The 18,984-nt window shown below is 38.8% G+C and overlaps 1 protein-coding gene across 1 annotated transcript in view; it reads right to left on the bottom strand.

Moving 5' to 3' along the window:
- The window catches only part of LOC127573455 (dynein axonemal assembly factor 5), a 93,600-nt gene that overhangs the window by 50,659 nt on the left and 23,957 nt on the right, over window positions 1–18,984 (bottom strand). The window lies entirely within an intron of this gene.

Here is an 18,984-nt window from a genome sequence, read left to right as displayed (position 1 = left end):
AGAAGCTGACGATAGGTTTTAAAATCTCCTCCCTCCACTATAAATAACAGACCACAGAACTAAAGCACTGCTGGATACTCTACTTAATGTTTTGCGGCTTGGTAATTATAAGTTACACCAACACAATGAAAGCTTTTCCCAGGACTGCGCACAAGTTCAATGCACAGACATGTTCATGGTTAAAATGAATTCACTTTCTACCAGTCATAACATAACTACGTATTAAACCGCGATGGAGCACCTCGGGATAGTAAGGCCAGATTTAATGTCACCCGTATTTTCTTGAATTAATGTATACAATACACAAGATACAGAGAAATAGACCAGTTATTCATACAAAACTGGACTGAGCCTCCAAACCCCATCACCGTGCTTCTATGTGGTGCAGTTATCGAGAAAGGGAACTAAAAAATGTTCTGTGTTATGTAAACTAATAGAACGTCAGGATTTTTGAAACACCAGTAGGTAGTAACTCCTGCTGCGACTTCAGTAAGGGAAAAAAATTATTTCAAAACCTTTGTTAGAAACTAAGACTATTTAAAATAATTTGAATGTTAATGTTTGCAAAATTCATGACTTTGTCTTCCATAAGAATTTAAAGGGAACAAATTATTTGATCACTGAATCCTATTCCACCTGTGGATGAGATCACTGTGGTTCTGTGCCTTGACTTCTTCAATCTCATTTAGTCCCGTATCCATTTATATTGTAGTGTAACACAAATAACTTGCAGTTTTACGATTACTAATTCTGCTTGCCATCTATTAATTTTCTTGTGGAATGTAACACTACATTTCTACTACTATTTGAAGTGTTTGCCAAGAAAGCTCACCAGCGCCTCTACTTCCTCAGGAGGCTAAAGAAATATGGCATGTCCCCTTTGACACTCACCAACTTTTATCGATGCACCAGAGAAAGCATCCTATCTGGATGTATCACGGCTTGGTAAGGCAACTGCTCTGCCCAGGACCGCAAGAAACTGCAGAGAGTTGTAGACACAGCCCAACGCATCATGGAAACCAGCCTCCCCTCCATGGACTCTGTCTATACCTCTCGCTGCCTTGGGAATGCAGCCAGCATAATCAAAGACCCCACCCACCCGGGTCATTCTCTCTTCTCCCCTCTCCCATCAGGTGGAAGATACAGGAGCCTGAGGGAAAATACCACCAGGCTCAAGGACAGCTTCTATCCCATTGTTATAAAACTACTGACCGGTTCCCTTGTATTATAAGATGGACTCTTGACCTCACAATCTACCTTGTTATGATCTTGCACCTTATTGTCTACCTGCACTGCACTTCCTCTGTAGCTGTGACACTCTACTCTGTATTCTGTTAGTATTTTTACCCTGTACTACCTCAATGCACTGTGTAATGAATTGATCTGTACGAACAGTTTACAAGACAAGCTTTTCCACTGTACCTTGGTACAAGTGACAATAATAAACCAACACCCTCCTAAATAGTTTGTTCTTATTCTGACATTTCATTCCTCTGTCCAAGATTTACAACTTACAATCATGATTACTCAGTAATTTTGATTCAGTGATTTGCAATGTTTTAAACTTGAAAAGATTTTGAAGTGTACTTTACATTCTTGTCAGTCTTACTCGGCAGGTCGGATTTCTGCATCCACAATATTTTAATCTGCTAATTGTACATGACATACCCTGATTCATCATGTGAGGAAGCAAGGAGGGAAAATAACCTAGAGGGAAAATGGGGGAAGCTTATGTTGTAGACACCCTGGCAAAGGTTTGCAGCAATACAACAGATCCAGTTGACCTTTTGGGTGGAAAATGGTCACATTTTTTGGAGAGATGTTTCATGTGGAAGAGGCAGAGCAAAGAAGTCTGACAACAGGTGTTTGTTCCGGAGAGAGAAAATGAAAATGCGAGGTAAAGGGAGAAAAAATCTGAACAAAAACAATTGTACTGTATAATTACAGATCAATTGATGGCAAAAGGTTAGGTAATAATCAGTGCTTGAAAGAAAAATATGGAGAGGCACTCCTTTTTTGTCCCAAGGCAGTATTTTCAGATTGTGACCATTCTTTCACTTCAGTCCACTAGTTCAGCCATTTGCCTCCCAGCTACCTGTTGTCAAAGATTATGGCCATTAATTGTCTGCACCTGTATCTCAAGTCGATAACTGCTGAGCTGGATGAAAAATCGTTCTATCACCTGGCTGGAACTAAGGACGAGGGCTGACTTCACTTTTCCTCTAACCTTCCACAGCTGTCATCGTGATCAAAGAATGGGAAGGTTCGAATGCCAGGTTCATTAACTTGAAAGCAGGCCATGGTGGTCAATGAAGAATTATTAAAAGCCCCGTGTTGCCCCTAAGTTCAAAATAGCCTTTTACTTTGAGCTGTAGTGTAAAACTACTAGATGACAAACCCACATTCCTTGTTGCTTATCACACACACCCCTACGTTCCTTGCTATTTGTCCTATACAAATAGCAGTAAACTTGCATGCCACATTGAAACACTACATTTGACAACAAATATCTCTAATGTTGTTTCTTTACAGAAAACCTTTCAACTTATCTGCATCTCAAAAGAGTACAACTATCAGAAAGTCATACAAGGTTCAATTTAGAAGGTTTAAACAACTTTTGAGTAACTAAGTTTTATAAGGAGCTCAACCAACATTGGTTTAAATGCAACATTATAGGTATGTGAAGGGAACTGAAAATCCCCATGTCCTTCAGTTCTTAGGAGTCACACTACATTTTACTGCAAATATCAAACATTAAGCTGGCATCCAGTTTTACAAACTGCTTATAAAATAAATTTGTGCCAGAGAAATTATCTCTGAAACACTCCATCATGAAAAATTAATCTATTCTTTCCTAAGTACAGCAGTTAAATAGAAATTGTATAAAATGTGTTCATCAAAAATTTACTGAGGTTGAAAATTTGCATATTTTTCCTCAAGCATTTACTCAATCTGTCCTTGTATGACAAACCCAGCATCCCAGGAACCAATGACGAATTTTTATTGTACTTCCATTACAGCAAGTATATTCTTGCTTAGGAAGGAAGGCAAAAATTGTGAATAATTCTCCAGGTGTGTTCTTAGCAAGACATATTTATTCTTGTACTGAAATCTTTTGGCAATAAAGTCATCATACAGTTGCTATCCTAATTGTCTGCTCTGTCTGCCTGTATACAAAGACACCCAGGTCCTATGGAATTTTAACATTTCTTCATCATTCACCATTTAAAAAAAACAGCATTTCTGTTTTTTCCTCCTCAAGTGGCATAATCTTGCCTATTTCCGTTTCATCTGCCATGCTGTTGCCCATCACTTAGCTTATGCATATTTCCTTCACAGTCCCCTCGCATCCTCATCACTCCTCACCTTTCCGGTTAGTTCCACATTGAGGAAACTTGTAAATATTACATTTGGTTCCCTCGGCCAAATTGTTGATATAGATTGTGAATGGGGGGCCAAGCATCGATCCCAGTGGTAACCATCAAGTGACCACCTGCCAACCCGAGACTGATCCATTTTTTCCTATCTGGGCTATTTAATGAGTACATTACTGATATAAGCTTTAAAAATTGCAATTGAATAAATCTTATCCTCCTGCTTTAGAAAGTAAAAGAAATGCAAGTTCATTTCGCAAGACATCATTGCAGAAACACTAGAGCACTAACATAAAATAGAAAAGAGCGCTCCTCAACATCTGACCGACACTTATCCTCCAACATCATTAAAAATGCATGATCTAGTTATTATCTCATTGATGTGTGTGGGGCCTTGCTGTGTACAAATTGGCTGCTGGTGGTTATCTACAAATCAACAGTGAATACATTTCAAAAGTACTTCACTGGCTCTGAAGCACTTAGAAGATCCTGAGGCCATGAGCACAAGTTTGTCGACGCAAGCTCCTTCTTTCACAAGAACTCAAATGGAAATGAAGCAGGCAGAGCTTAAACTGACACTAAGTACAGATCTGTCTTCATTTGTTGCTATTGTGTTGAAAGTGGTTTCTCTCCCCTCCCTTCCACCCCCAAGACAAAACTCAAAAGAAATAAAATTTGCCCACCAAGAGCTGCAGCACTATTCGGCAATAATGTTCTGAAGAACTTTGAAGATATGTTCTTTCATTCTATAATTGCCTTTAATTATACTTAACAACATTCATTTTTACTAATTTACAGCAAATCTCCTTTGCACAGATTACTTGCACATCTTGAAAGTTGGTAAAGTCTTTAAACACTCAGAGTTAATTAATCTTCAAATTTGCCCATGTAAACAAGAGCTTAAGTTACCACACACACACAGCTGTGAAACAAATTCTCAGTTTACCATGCATCTCAAATGATCCCAAAGCTTCAAATATGAACAATCTACATTGTCACTTCCCATCAGGCATTTTCTCTGGATGGCTGCCTCACTCCTTAATTGTTCAATGAGCAGCGTTCTCATGCTCTCACTTAAACAAAAGAAATTTTGATGTTCTTGTACTCCATTATTCTTAACATATTTCAACACATTATTATTATTACAGCGTACCTTGAAATTGATTAAGAAAATCTCAAAATTTCAATGGACCCAGACACCACTTCCAAGTTAAGAAAGCAGTTCAAATGATTCTGATGCATATCAATATTTTGGATAGTTGCAATGAAATTTGGAAAAACATCAGCGGTACGAACAACAGACACACACACACACACACACACACACACACACACACACACACACCACACACAGAGTTTAATATTGCTCAACTTTGCTTTGGATACAAGAAGATTAGCTTCTTCAGACATCTGGTGTCTCAAGTAATCTGTGGGCGTCCGATGCAAACTAATTTATGAAAAAACATTAATGTGCCAACTTCTACATGTTCTCCTTTGTATCAAGAACCTGTTTGCTACTGCTTGTTTTACTTCTTACCGAATCAACAAATACAGTTTTGCAGTCTGGGGAAAACATTTTTAAACTAATGAGTATGTTTATCTAAAATCTGTAAATTCCCTTGTTTAAACATGAAAGATGTCCCTCTATTGCACAGAGTGGACACTGAAGGTGACATTCGTGATGCTACACTTTGGGAACTCACAGAAACACGAAGAACTGAATACTCAGGTTCTTGACTGCAGTTCGGATCCCATCGAGATAGAACCCCACTTATGCTGCTTTCTTCCTTATTGGGTAGGACAGCTTGTTTGCCTTAGAGACAACTCTATCCATTCTGGATACGTGCATATAGATGGGCCTTTAACATATTTAGGTATTTGTTTTAATACTTAGTGCAAGGATGAGGAAGGATAATTGAAAATCTCTGCTTTTTAAATATGTAAGTTGAGACAATTTTAATCAATCTGTATCCAATTCAGTCATGAAAATCAAGTGGGTGATATAGCAAAGAACTAACACTTCAGGGTTGTATGCAATTTAAAAGATGTTCGAAATCTGAAATAAAAGTTTCCAGAGTTTTCATTTTTATTTGATCCCTGGTTTTACATCATTACCAAACAGTTCACATATTTTTAACTCCAACACCAACCCAACTCTGTAAATTATACACTTGTAGGAACTCATTACCTTTAATATCCTTGTATAATTCAACTCAATTACAACCAATGACCAAAAACTGGGAGTGATTTCTTTCAGTGCAAGCCAACTGTTTGCTGCCTCCAACAGATGAAAAGTTAATATTTAAAACAAAAATATCGTCATTGTTTTAAAGAATAAGGGATGAGAGAAATGGTAGATCTTAATTGTGCAACAGGTGGAGTGGTTCTCATCGAAGCCGTGTCATGCAACTTTTTATGGTCCACACCCCTCAAACTTTTAAATTGGTTATTCATGTGTGTGTGGGAACAGTGGCCATCTTATAAGCGAAAGCTATCAGCTACTGAATGGTCAGCCACATCTGCTCAGTTAATTAAAAGTAAAGCCAATAGCAATGTTACACCATTGACACTTCACACATGGCATGACAAGTAATATTTTCTAATGATGTTTAATACATTGTGAACACATATTAATCTCTACCAACCTGATGATTATATTGGATGATTGATTAGATCAGAAGAAAAACATTTTTATGTAAGAAACAAAAATCAATTGATCCATGAAATGAAATTACTAAAAGTTCTCATACAGTTTTGATCAACATTTAAAAATAACACACTTAAACTGCCAGCTACTGTTTACACTGTTTATAAGCTCGGATATCCCTGCGAAAGCTGACACCCCCGCAAACGACTAGAAATGGAAACTTTCCATCACTTGGCGGAGAATAATTTCCTATGTGAACTGTGAAATTAATGCAAGTTTTATCTTAATTTTTGTACCACTCAATACTCACACCACCACCCTACTTTTTTCCTGTGGAAAATATGTTCAGATACCACCATTACTTAAGGTCAAGAATCAAATCTACAAAGGATTAAAACAGTTCTTAGCAATTATATGGCAGGGAACCATATTGCATTCAGTACATTTATAGCTATTAATGATTAAATGTCCTTATGTAAGCACACGCGGAGCAAGTTTTGCGGGAACAGCGGCAAGGAGTGATTACAGGCAATAAAAAGAGGCTGCAGCAACAACTGAGATGAGGCCATTGCCAGTTACCGTTTTCTTGTTTGTGAGCGGGTGTAGCAGGACTGCATTGACCTAAAGCAATGTTGGGATTAAAACTTGCCCCGGAGACAAGGGTGGATCACAGTGGTTCTGTCAAATCTGTGAACCACAGATCTCTCTGTGCCAGTAGTGTGTGGTCACTATTTTGGACCTCATATCCACAGCAAATGAAAAGTCTGTATTGTACTTAACAGCTTCATTCTTCCTAAATTTCATCCTCATGAGTCTCCACAGTAAATTTCCCTGTGTACCTGTAGTTCATTTATGCTACATATTTCTCACACCAAGATCATAAATCAACCAAGATGCAGAGAGAGAAGTAGCATGGTAACGTTTGTTTGTAGCACAGAGCTATCCTAAAAACGGCTAAATATCAAGAAGTGCCAAATTCTTTTTCAATGGAATTATCACATGAGCACTTTGATAATAGTGATTCTAGTTTTGCAGAGAATAACTGATGACTTGTGCTTGCTTAACCAACCTTACAAATATTAGCAACATAAATCCCACTTCCTGATATAAATACTTATTGAAGAGAACTTCATGAACAATGAGAAGCCTCTCTAAGCACATTCTGGCAATATTACACCGGTGATAGTTTGGGAAAGGAAGGAACATGGAAACATTCAATCTCTGCATCTGCAGAAGGTCACAGTTTTTAAGAAATAGAGTAAAGGACCATTTTGATGCAGTAAGCCCAGAGACATGCATTTAAATCCTCAGGTCAAGATTGGCCAAACCTTTTAATAGGTTTTGGCTATCGTAGATATCACAAAATATTGATACTATGAGCTGCTTTACATGAAACTTGGAGGTGTCACCTTGCTTTAATTGTAGAATTGCATCTTATGATATTGATGTAAAATTTACTTCTTATTAAAAGGAGGTGGGTGAGAAAATTGAAGTATAGGCATTTCAAAAGATACCAATTTTTAATCCCACATTCAAATTGATCATGCTCAGTGTGATCTCTTGTTGCTGCCTGTTAGTGTCAAATCTAATAGTAGGCCTACTGTGTTACTTTGACTATGTTTCAAAGAAAAAGTGCAGGACAGGCACTGATGTACCTTTTTGAAGCATGATTGTTGACCAGGATTCCAACTTCCTGAATAGTGCCTTGGGACCCATTAGCTATTCAGGAGAATATACTGGAACGGATGTGAAAGATGAAACCTGTACTGCACAGAGGTGTCAGCCTTGGTTATTTTTAAACAGGTCTCCTGTGCAGGACTTGAACACACAGCCAACTGACTCAGGGGGCACGAATGGTTCCAAAGAGCCAAGGCTGACACAATTAAGGCTATTAGCCTCAAACATATCAGACAAAAAAAAACACCACTTTACTTTTAGTCCCAAATCTTAAAAATCCACAATTATTACCTAAGATTATTTTTAGTCTATGGTAACATCAACATATTTGAAAGGGCACCAAATTTAGAGATAGCGGTGCTACATTGAATTGGTTACTGGGATGTGGGTACCAATATGGTCATGAGTGATAGGATGAAAATTTCCAATATCCTACGAGTGCAAGAGCCCAAAGTGAAATGAGTTTGGGAAGTTTTCACTCTGGTTGCTACTGAGCACAGGCCTACAGTACAACTGCCTCCAATTTAGTAGCAAAAAAACAAACTGCTGGTGGAATTCAGCAAGGTCAGGCAGCATCTGTAGACAGAAATGGACAGTCGACGTTTCAGGTCAAAACATCGACTGTCCACTTCCCTCTACAGACACTGCCTAACCTGCTGAGTTCCTCCAGCAGTTTGTTTTTTTGCTCCAGGTGCCAGCACCTGCAGTCTCTTGTGTCTCTAACTTAGTAATAGTGCTCAAAAGCGCAAGAATATGGTTTTTTTATGCTCTTGGGTGCAATGGGTCTCTTCTGGTGTCAAGGCAGGGGCCACAAGATGAATGTTGACAGAAAAGGGTGCGGAGGGGGCCCTTCTGGTGTCAGGACAGAGCTGTTTGGCTTACTTTACATCTATCTGGCTGTGCTTCCCCTGTCATGGATCACTTGACATTAAGACCGGATTCTTAAAAGAGTCCATCCGCAGAAAGGCTGAAAAATTTTTTTTAAACAAAAGTCCAAAAAAATTATTCTAAATATTAAAACTACGCTAACATTTTCACATTCCCTCACATTCTTTATTGTTCTACAACAGACAGAATGCAGCTTATATGTTGCAACAAGCTAATGCAAAACAGAACCTGTATAATTATTTTTCATGTGTTATTCAGGACATGTGTGCAGGGCAGATTCCAGAGCTCCATCAGATCTGAACATGAATCAACTTTGAAAATTGCCCAACATTTTTCAACAGCGTGTTTAGCAATTTCCTTTCTTCTTAGGCAGTCCCTTAGGGTTAAGGATGACTCCACTCCAGGACTATGAGATCTGGGGTGGCTAATGAAGCTGACATGGGTTCTGCAGACTCTGCCACAGGTGGGCAGGTAGTTAACAGATGGGCACGCTTTCTACCAATTTTACGTGGATTCCACTGTGCCCTTGACAAAGGCTTGAGATTTTCAGTGCATTCTCCATTCTTAATGGCACAGACCAGGGGTTCCCATGAGTTGGTAAATATGTTCGTTTTTTTCAAAGAAGCTTTCAGAACATCCTCAAGTGTTTTCTTTGTCCCAGAAATCTCTTACCATGACAGAGCTTGGAGTAATTGCACTTTCTATCACTTGAAAACTCCGTAGAAATCTGAGGCAAGTCTTAGTGTTAACCCACAGCTTATTTTAAACAACAGACACAGTGAAGGGAACAAGTACAAGCCAGCTTGGATAGCTTATTGCTGAATTTAACCACTGCTCAGGGGCTCTGGTTGAACTAAAGGTGGCAGGAAGGTGTGAAAGTTGAAGCTTTGGTATCAGAGAGGAAAAACTGCAACATTTTAAAGTAAAATGATTCTTGTGGAGTAAAGTTTGCAATATTTTTCCCACAATAGTGTCAAACCTTAGCAGTGAAATATTAAAAGGGTTGCAGTAGAATACCGTCATCTAAGATGAGTAACGCATGTGGATTTGGTATTCATTAGTGAATTCGAGCCAGCAACGAAGACAAAAGAATAATAGTTGATACAAACTTCAGAACCACCTGGCCTCCCACCTGTTTGATCCATAATAAACAGTTCCAGTTAAAGTTACTGTAAGTCCTTCATTCCCAGTGTCTAGGCACCAGCACTAACATGATCGAGGGACGAGCAGATTTCCTATGAAACAAACTGGTTCTGAAGTTCACTCGGGTCTCAATCTAGCCACAAGTTTTCATTGCCAACGAGCCTACATTTTTGACTTGATGCCTAAAATTTCTCATCCAGCTGCTACCCGCTCGTTAATTCACAGCAACCTGCAATGTTCCATGAAAAAAAATGTTTGGCAGCAATGCTTTCTTCCTCATAAAATTACATATTTGTTAGATCCAAGCACTCTGAGGCCAAATTAACTTTGAGGGCTAATATAAGATGATGTTGGTTAAATAAGCATCAAAGGAAAGCGAGGGCATCGTCATTAATGTGCGGTCCAAAATAATTATTTTGTTTTTGATTGCTGCCCATCAAAAAAATATGGTTTGGTCGTAATGGCTGATCACCAAAAATGCAGGCAACCCTCTAAAATTTTGGTTTGCAAACAAAATATGTTAGTGGAGAACCGCTGGCCATGGTTGAAAGAAATGCATGTATTAAAATTAAATGTTTACACCAGATGTTTTTGTCCAACGTCTAGTCCGCACTTGGGATGTGAAATCCGAATTAAAAAGGAGCAGTTACGCTTTCATTGGTATTGCTGCCAACAGAATCAATAATACTTCCAGCAAGAATCCATTGAATTAGCATAGAAAGGCACCTGGCCATTTCACGGTCAACAGTGTGGAGCTGCACTGTAAACCCATACTCACCCACTGCACTATGACACCAATTCACACATTTGTGACAGCATTACCAATATCGCATTTGGTCAAGAAGTTAGCTTAATGCCATGCTCTTGAGCCAGCTAAGGTACTGACAAGAAATATGGCCTGCCCATTACCCATAAATACCACATCAATTTTAACTAATTATGCTATTTTCAAAAAACATTTTATTAGTCATGATATTGAGCCATTGAAAAAGAAATGGGACATTTTCTGTGAAAAGACAAATTTCATTTGCCTCAAAAACTCAATTAGTTGGAGCTGGTAGAATTCTAGCTCATGGTCACGTTATCCAGATTCCTAATTATCATCATAGACAAAAAATGCACCATTGAGTCTGTCCCATTCAACAGCACTACAACTTAACAACATGACCCTCAATGGTTCCCAACCACCAACAGCCGCATAATCCCCCAGGAGAGACAAAACAAACCCATGATTTAACCCAAAACACCCGAGGGAATTCAGGGAAAAAAAGATTATCTTGGAGATTCCTCTCAAACCACTGAACACAATCAAAACTATGTCCTGGGAGGCAATTTTGACTACAAAGTACATTGCTTACATTTAAAAACTTCAATAAATCTTCACTGCAAGAATGAAAAAGATATAAATGGCTTTCATATCAACAATTCTTAAAGCAGCCAACTTTCACCGAAGAACCAGGATTATCTTGCTCCTATAGTTTCTGTTTTGAACAATGACTGATACAGAAGTCATGAATGAACTTGTTAATTTAAACACTGTTAGTGTGTATTAGTGACTGCAAACCTGAGGAATTTCTAACTGCTTTCAAAATAACCTTTTTCCTACACAGTAACATTTTTACATTATAAAAGTTCAAACTGTACCTTTTTGAGGAGGCATTCTCAAACTGTACATATATTAACAACTCCTTTCAAATAGCAGTCTGCCTATTTATTCTGGACAGCTTTTTTGGGGGGGGGGAGAGGGTGTGGGGGGTAGGAGGTTGTGGAAGAAGAAAACAGATTGTGATGGAGTCTTGATGCACGATGTTTGAATAAGAAAATTTAGTTTATCTCTGCATTAGGAACTGATGCAGAAATACAAAAGCTATACAAATGACAAAAGAAATAGAGGAAATTGTTTCAAGCTGTGCAGAGAGTATCACATTAAGAATTATTTGTTCTACCAATCAAGCATTGCCCACTAAGAATCACAGAATTGTTACAGCACAGGAGGATCATCAAGTCCTAGAAAGCTTACTGCTGACCAAGCCATTCGGTCCCATTACCCTCTCTTTCCCTGAACCCCTGTAAATTATTTGCCTCGAAGTGGTTATCATTTTGAGAGCCCAACTGACTGCTGCCACCACCCTAACAAATAGTGTGTTCTAGATCATCACCACTCTCCACAAAAAAGTATTTTCCTCGCATTTCCTCCGTTATCTTTTGTAGTTCACATTGGATCTCTGTTACCTTATCATTGACTCCTGCTAATTTAGCTGTAAACATACTTTCTCCCCTTAAACAGGGGTTTGGAACATGGCCAGATTCCTTCAAAACCCAACATTGCAAACTTTTGATCTAACCAGGAACGATAGTGGAAGAAATTTCACAAATCCAAAAATCATTGCTGTAAGCTTAAGAGAAGGTCTAATACAGCATTATTGTTACCAAGATTTGAGCATCAACATCCTGAATATCAACAATGAACAAAGATATAACTGGACCAGCTACAAAAATGTATTGAGAATGTGCACTTGCCATAGAGGAAGTACAAAGATTCATGAGACCGGTTCCTGAAATAGTGGGTTTGCTATTGGAGGAGAGATAGTGTCATGGAGTAATACAGGAAACAGGCCTTTTGGCCCAACTCATCCATTCCAACCAAGATAACCAGCTACGTTAGTCCTATTTGCCTGCGTTTGGCCCGTATCCCTCTAAACCTTTCCTATCCATGTACCTGTTTAAATGTTGTTATTGTACCTGCCTCAACCACTTCTTCTGGCAGCTCGTTCCATGTACGTACCACCCTCTGCGTGAAGATGTTACCCCTCAGGTCCCTTTTAGGTCTTTCCCCTTTCAGCTTAAACCTACACCATCTAGTTTTTGATTCCCTTTCCCCGGGAAAAAAAAGACCGTGTGCATTTATCCTATCTATGCCCCTCATGATTTTATACTCCTCCAAAAGGTACCCCCTCAGTGTCCTACACTCCAAAGAATAAAGTCCTAGATTGCCCAACCTTTCCCTATAACTCAGGCCGTCGAGTCCTGGCAACATTCTTGAACATCTTCTTTGCAATCTTTCCAGCTTAATAACATCTTTTCTATAACAGGGTAACCAAAACTGTATACAATACTCCAGGTACAACTGCAACATAACAGATTAGGCTGACTTGTCAGTATTCTCAAGGAGTTTATAATGAGTTACTGAAAATGAGAAGATTCTAAACACAGAGGGCTCTACATGTTGGTTGCAGCTGGGTTGTTTCGCCTGGTTGAGGAGTGTACGACTAGTGGTCAGAGTCTCAGAATAAGGGCAAGGTTATTTAATATTGAGATGTGGAAAAAATTCTTCGTGCAGTGGGTTGTAAATCTTTGGAATTCATTACCCTGGAGGGCTGTGGAGGCTCAGTCATTGGGTTCATTCAAAATCAATTTTTGGATATTAAGGAAATCAAGAAATATAGGGATGGTGCAGGAACTTAGCGCTGAGGTAGAGGACCAACCATGATCTTGATGAATAGCAGAGCAGGCTTGAAAGGCCATATGGTTTCCTCCTGCTTCAGATCTCATGTTCTTATGTCCTAGCTCCCCTTTCAGATATGGAAGACACATAACATGTCGGTAAGTGGAGCAAGGAATGAGGAACCAAAGAGAAACAACATTGTGAAAAAAGAATGAACTTCAACACAGTTAGAAATGAACAGAATAGTATGCACCACTACGAAAAACCTAGATGTTTTTCCACTAAAACTGTCAGAGTTCCAGGGATCCCTTTGAAGTTTTCTATTATCTTAAAAGAAAGGGAGTGACCTTGACAAAAATGATATAGTTCAACTCCAAATAGAGTGTTATTAATAAATTTAAGAATGAGTAAGCCCTCCCCCTTCTTAAAAAGGGATTCATTCGTAATTTTCAGAAAGGTTTTCAAACCTGAAAGGGCACTATGCAGGATGACTGTGGACTCCTTTGAGAAGGCAATTAGCAGAGGCTTGCAAACTGGTCATCCCACTCAGTGCTTTCATTAACAAGAAATGAATGCCCTCAAGAGAAGAACTGCAGAAAGTAAAATTGGGGAGGTGGGGAAGTAAATAGAGTTTGAGATTTGCAGCTGCAAAGATATCTGATACAGACATAAAGCAAACATTTTCTGCAAGGCATTCCTAATGACACCACAAATCAAACCAATCACTCACAAAATTCCTTAAATCTCTTTAAATACTCCAGTTTTCTGAAAACAAAAATACAATTCTAAATCTCAAGAGGAAAATGCCAGCCAAAAAAGCATCTTATCATTAACCAATCACAAAATGTAATAACGTTGGTCAAGATCAAAGTTAGAGAAAGTTCGGGAATACTTGGAACTAAGATAGGAGCAAGGTTTGAGGAACTGCAGCATTCACAATGTTCCTTGTAGCTTTTAATCTTAGAAATTTTGTGACGTTAACAGAATGCCATGACTCAAGGTCATTCAACATGTGTGGCGAACAATATGTAAAATTATTTTTTTGTTGCAGGAATACTCCAGGGAGAGCAGGCAAAACTCAGATCTGTAAAATTTTCCTGGGTATCTGGGCATCCCCAAGATCAAAGAGATGAAACAAATTACATTTTATTTTTAAAATTTTCCAGTAGATCTGGATAATAGACAATTCCCTTACACACTTGCAATGGCAATATTAAATACCATCCAGTTTTAGCTGCTGTTTCCCAGTGGCCTCTGCAAGAGTAGCCTCCAGACCTGTTACTTCATACACGTCAATTCAAGTGGCTACAATCATCTAGTCCACAGGCCTGTTCCTGTTTAAATTGCTTTTTTTAAAAAAAACCAGAAGCAGGAATTTTTAGGAAAGCAGTAACTGAAACCAAAAATGTCATAACCACATGTCTTCCTCCATCTGTGTTGCTGGAAGAGCAGTCCAGTGCTCCTTTCCATGTCCTGCCCTGACACCCTCTCCTTCTTATGATGATTCACCACATCACTAACTGCCTCCTGCCCCAACCAGCTGCTCTCTCTTTCTCGCTGCTTTAACCTCTTTTGCTCAATTTCTCAGATCCATTTCTGTCCAGCCACTAAGTACAACTTCTTGAGTCAACCCAGGGTCTTTCCATTGATTGACACGATACAAAAGCTTAAGTTGGTGTCAGCAAGAGGCTGCACTTGAGCAGTGGGTAGACCAAATGGTATCGCACAATCTTCCTCTCATCCAGTTAAAGATCTCAAGTATTAATGCACAGCCGAATTTCACGATATTGTCTGTTGACCGGCTGATGTGTACAGAGATAGTTTAGGGCATTCCAGGTGTTCTATTTCTTCTTTGCTCCTGTGTTAAGCTGCTCAATCATCCAAATGTCCATGATGACCCCAATGTCAAGGCCTGCAAGTTGAGCCTGCCACAACTCCTATGGGGTGGTCACAGGGCTATTAGTGACCACCTGCGTTGCCATGAGAAAATTCCTGCACAATTTCATCAGCAACATGTTCACCAACTAAACCTCCCACACCTAAAACCGCCCCTTGGTTTTTTTTCCTTCCCATCTTACTATCTCCCATCACATATTCCCCAAGCACTTGTGCAAGTGGATTAGATTACAGGCCTCAGGGACAATTTGCTCTATAAAATGAATGGCAATCTATATATTTTTAAAGTTAGTTAGTTATCCAAGTTCAAAGCCATTAATCTTATTCCACTTGAGTCAAAAAGTCATTTTCAAGAGTTTCAAGCTTCAAGAGTAGCTTCCATAATGGTGAAAAATATAATAAAATAACCACTAAGTTTATGAAGTGTGGTTCCAAAGACAGGTATTGCAGTACAAATTTATGCTATTCCCGTGGAAGAAATAAAATTAAATTCTCAGTTTAAAGTTTCACTATATTAGAGTTATTGATTCATCTTTCATTGAACAAGTTTATGATGGTTTATACTAAAAATAACACCAGGTGCTTCAATATTCTTTCACTCATTAAAAAGAGAAGACATCTGTGCAAACAGAGCACTGCTCCTGTAGCTAACAATAATTGAGGTTTTTTTTCCTGTACAAGAGACTTACCAAGATATTAAAAGTTGGTAAGGCTATATTAGGTGATAAGAAACTGGAATCTGCCCAAGAATAATAAAAGGTACGGAAGCTTTAAAATCCACAGCGAAGAAGGTTCCCAGATATTTAAAAGGCATCGCTATGTAAAATTTACCAATTCTGACCTCCTGAAATCTCCCACATTTAGTCTTATTATTTTTCCATACTTAATCAACCAATCGATTAAGGCATCCAAGTCCAATATCAAAGTTATGACACACATCACTTGTGTCTTTCCTATGTCTTGGAGGTTAGGACGGTTGTGGATGGCACAGTTTTGTGCCATTTCAGTGGACTCCCCACGAATTGTATTCTACTGCTGATTACAAACACTAGCTCTCTTGCAACTTGACCTTTGACTGCTGCTGTTCAGAATGAAAAGTTAAAGATAAAACTTCCTGTCAAGCACCTGCTGATATGAATTTTATATAATTGCTCAAATTGTGGAACATTATCAAAGGGAGTCTTTTATTTAATGTTAGCTTGGCAAATTTCCTTGAATTAAATCAGGACATCAAACAATTAGTTACTTTCATTACAGAAGTGATAATTCATTCTCTGCTAATGGAATAAGGAAGTAGTATAATACCGAAATCATTGAATGGGCACAACCTGAAATGATGACAAAATGGATTATTCTATTAAATTTGTGTAGTACACTGTGAAAAATCACCTTTGAATTGTGAGCTATTTTCATTCTTCAGATAAGCATTTAACTGAAAGGCTTGAGAGAATATGTAACCATTTTAATCTAACAATGTAGCAAAAAACATCCCGACAGCTCTGCATTGAATAAATCTTGCAATGCTGTAGTTACCAGAGCATCTGGGAACCCTCAATATGTCAGGTAACAACAATGTGGCTTAAAGGAATTATCTATAATGCAAGAAATAAAGTTAGCCAATGATTTGCAATTCATTAAATCAACTTGAGATGTAATGATGCATACCTGGATGGGTAATGTTAAAATGATCAAACAGATAGAAAAAAATGTGCTCTTTCAATCTTGTATGTAAAGCATCATTTTCATATTTTTGGTCCATCCATCCTCATGGAATTTGTGAATGGCTAGACCCGTCATGTAGCCACTCTGCTACCACACTTGTTGGACTCAGATATAACTGATAGTCTCAAGCTTTTGAAATGCTTTATTGCATATTTAATATGGTGTATACTAACTGTTATACATTCTCTTTCAATTGGCCTCAGAGGTACAAATGTTTTGTCACTAGCTTCATATAGGTCAATAAAGACTGATTGATCAAATAGAAAATGAGTCTGGAGAACTAATAATGGAAAACAAGTTGTCAAATGAATTCAACAGGTATTTTGTATTATTCTTCACAATACCCCAAAAATAGCTGCAAATCAGGAATTGGAAAGGAGGGAGGAACTCAGGAAAATTACAGTTATCAGTGAATTGTTGGAACTGCAGCGGATAAGTCCCTGGGTCCTGATGAGTCTTAAAAAAAGTGGCAAGTGAAATAGTCAATGCATTAGTTTTAAGTTTTCAAGATTCCCAATATTTGCGGAAGGCTTCATTCAATTAGGAAATAGTAAATGTAACTCCTTTATTTAGAAGGCAAGGGAAATAAAAAGCAGAAACTATAGGCCAGTTGGCACAAAGGGGAACTGGTGGATCTACTATACTTAGCTTTCTGGAAGCGATTTGAAAAGATGTTGCACTAAATGTTACTGTGGATAGGAAGTAACATTTTAACAGGAAACAGAGGGGAGCTTGTATCTGGCGAGGGTGTTTTTTATGAGGAGAGTCGAGGATCAGAGGGCACAGCCTGAGAATAAAGGGATGTCCCTTTAAAACTGAGACGAGAAGGAATTTCTACAGCCAGAGGGTGGTGAATCTGTGGAATTTGCTGCCACAGGGGGCTGTGGACGCCAAGTCATTGGGTGTATTTAAGGCAGAGATTGATAGGTTCTTGACTGATAAGGGAGTTATGGGGAGAAGGCGGGAGAATGGGGATGAAAAAAATCAGCACAATTGAATGGCCAAGCAGACTCGATGGGCTGAACAGCCTAATTCTTTTCCTATGTCTTATGGACTATGGGAGACATAAATGTTTTTCTTTCTGTCTGGCAAGATATAACAAGTGATCTGCCGCAGGGATCAGTGCGGGGGCCTCAGCTTCTTACAATTTTTATAAATGGCTTGGATGAAGGTACTGAAAGTGTGGTTGCTAAATTTGCTGATGACACAAAAATAGGTGGGAAAGTAAGCTGTGAAGGGAACACAAGGAGGCTACTGAGGGATAGAGATAGATTAAGTAAGTGGGAAAAGACCTGGCAAATGGAGTATATGGAAAAATGTGAAAATGTCTGTTCAAGCAGTAAAAGTAAAAAGAAGCATGTTACTTAAGTAGTGAGAGATTGCAGAACTCTGAGCTGTTTAGGAAAGCTTACAGAATGCTATCACTTAGAGTACTGGGTGCCTTAGTTAAGGAAGGATATTAATGTGCTGTAAGCAGTTGAGAGAATATTTATTAGACTGACACCGGGAATGGGAAGGTTCTCTTGTCAAGTAATGTTGGGCAGACGAGGCTTGTATCTGGAGTTTAGAAGAACAGGGACTTGATTGGAACACAAGATATCTTTATTAGTCACATGTACATTGAAACACACAGTGAAATGCATCTTTTGCATACAGTGTTCTGGGGGCAGCCCACTAGTGATGCCACGCTCCCAGCGCCAACACAGCATGCCCATAACTTCCTAACCCATAAGTCTTTGGAATATGAGAGGAAACTAGAGTGCCCGGAGGAAACCCACGCAGACACGAGGAGAACGTACAAGCTCCTTACAGATAGTGGCCGGAATTGAAACCGGGTCACTGGTGTTGCAATAGCATTATGCTAACTACTACACTACTGTGCCTGCCATAGAAGATCCTGTGGGGTCCTGAGAGTGTGGACACAGAGAGGAGATTCCCTCTTGTGGAAGAATCTAGAACTAGAGATCACTGTTTAAGAAAAAGGGGCCGTCCAATTAAAACTGATGAGACAATTTTTTTTCTGAGGACTGTGAATCTTTGAAGCTTTCTTCTTCAAAGGGCAGTGAAACCAGAGTCTTTGAATAATTTTTAGGCAAAGGTAGAGAGACTCATGATAAGCAGGTGAAAGGTTACCATGGGTAGATGGTTATGCAGAGTTGAGCTTATAATCAGGTTAACCATGATCTTATTAA

The sequence above is a fragment of the Pristis pectinata genome, chromosome 8 (genome assembly GCF_009764475.1).
Source record: "Pristis pectinata isolate sPriPec2 chromosome 8, sPriPec2.1.pri, whole genome shotgun sequence".
NCBI classification, from domain to species: domain Eukaryota; kingdom Metazoa; phylum Chordata; class Chondrichthyes; order Rhinopristiformes; family Pristidae; genus Pristis; species Pristis pectinata.
Note: the sequence above shows the minus strand (reverse complement) of the source record. Positions and strands in the feature narration are given on the sequence as shown.